This window comes from Mus pahari, chromosome 14, assembly GCF_900095145.1.
Source record: "Mus pahari chromosome 14, PAHARI_EIJ_v1.1, whole genome shotgun sequence".
Lineage (NCBI taxonomy): Eukaryota > Metazoa > Chordata > Mammalia > Rodentia > Muridae > Mus > Mus pahari.
This window is the reverse complement of record NC_034603.1, coordinates 30532697-30534289: the sequence shown is the minus strand read 5'-3', so window position 1 is coordinate 30534289 and position 1593 is coordinate 30532697. Positions and strand designations below refer to the sequence as shown.

The 1593-nt window shown below is 46.4% G+C and overlaps 1 protein-coding gene across 1 annotated transcript in view; it reads right to left on the bottom strand.

Moving 5' to 3' along the window:
- Window positions 1-1593, bottom strand: part of Pigl (phosphatidylinositol glycan anchor biosynthesis class L) — a 57040-nt gene that overhangs the window by 13286 nt on the left and 42161 nt on the right. The gene's annotated exons all lie outside the window — the stretch shown is intronic.

Here is a 1593-nt window from a genome sequence, read left to right as displayed (position 1 = left end):
TCCTGGAACTCACTCTGTAGACCAGGCTGGCCTTGAACTCAGAAATCCACCTGCCTCTGCCTCCCAAGTGCTGGGATTACAGGCATGTGCCACCACTGCCCAGCCCTTCTTTTGGTTTTTCAAGACAGGGTTTCTCTGAGTAGCCCTGGCTGTCCCGGAACTCAAAAACCCACCTGCCTCTGCCTCCCAAGTGCTAGGATTAAAGGTGTGTGCCACCACCGCCTGGCGTCCTCTACTCTTCATGTGCTCAGATTTCAGTTAAAGAAATAAGGTTTACAGACAGAAAACTACTAGAACCCCAGGTTCATTTCACACAACACACACAGCTCTCTTTGCTCCTCCACAGGAACGCAACAGGGAGGGCCAATAATTGACCTAGAATTCTGAACCAAGGAGAGTCACAAGGTTTTTCAACAGGAAAATGACAGGAGTCTCATCACTACAAACATGCCATTGTTTCCTTTGCTTCATTGGTGACCTCCACCCAGCACCCCCAGCTCTGTCAGCACACGCTGATGATGCTCCGGCATGCGAGCAGACAGAGAGCTTTCAAGTAGAGGCTGGGCTTAGAGAGGAACAGATGGGTACAAAACCCAGCCTTGCTCCATCAAGGTCTGTAAACTTTGCTCTGGCCAAATGGAATGTCAATTCTGTCTATAATGTCTCTTATTAGCTTACTAATTTCCCCTGTTCTCTTCTACTTCTTTTGTCTCACTAGCACGTTCCATCCAGTACCAGACTCCTACCCCCTCCAGTGCTACTTCCTCCATTGGGTCTTCTACAAGGAGTGTGAGGCTGTAATTACAAGTTCAGTGAGTCCCCTACACTGCCTCCACTTTTTAAAAAGTAAATTTCTTTACTTACTGGGGGGTACACACACGTACAGGAGTGTGTGTGTGTGTGTGTAATTAGATCTCTCCTCCACCATGTGGGTCCCTGGGATTGAATTCCGTCATCAAGCTTAGCAGCAAGTGCCTTTATTGCTGAGCCCTGCCTTGGTTTTTGATACTGACTTCAAGTTGTGAAGTTTCCCTGAATTCACTGGACATACATAAACTACTCACTGACAATTGTTCCATGTATGATTAAGCAAAGGTATAGATTAAAGTCAGTCAAATGAGGAGACGCCTAAGGCAGAGATCCCATTGTGCTTCCTGTGCAGGCAGGGCTTGTCAGTCCAGGTTCAGTGTGTGGCAATGCATGGGAGCACTGTTAACCAAGAGCTTTGGTATTCAGAGTTTTAGTAGTGATTGACTGATTGCCTATGATTGATCTCAGCCCCCATGTGGCTGATACCATATTGCCCAAAATCTGCACTGAAGTCAGCTACGACACAGCTCATTTTCCAGAAGCCAAGGGCAAAGTCAAATTCTTTACTGTAGGCTTTGTGTATACAAACCTTCACTGTCCTCCTCCATCAACTATGGCCTGTATTATGTCTGTCTAAAGTAAAATATACAAGAATAAAGCTACTTTTTTTTTTTTTTAGGTTTTTTTGAAACAGGGTTTCTCTGTATAGCCCTGGCTGTCCTGGAACTCACTTTGTAGACCAGGCTGGCCTCGAACTCAGAAATCCGCCTGCCTCTGCCTCCC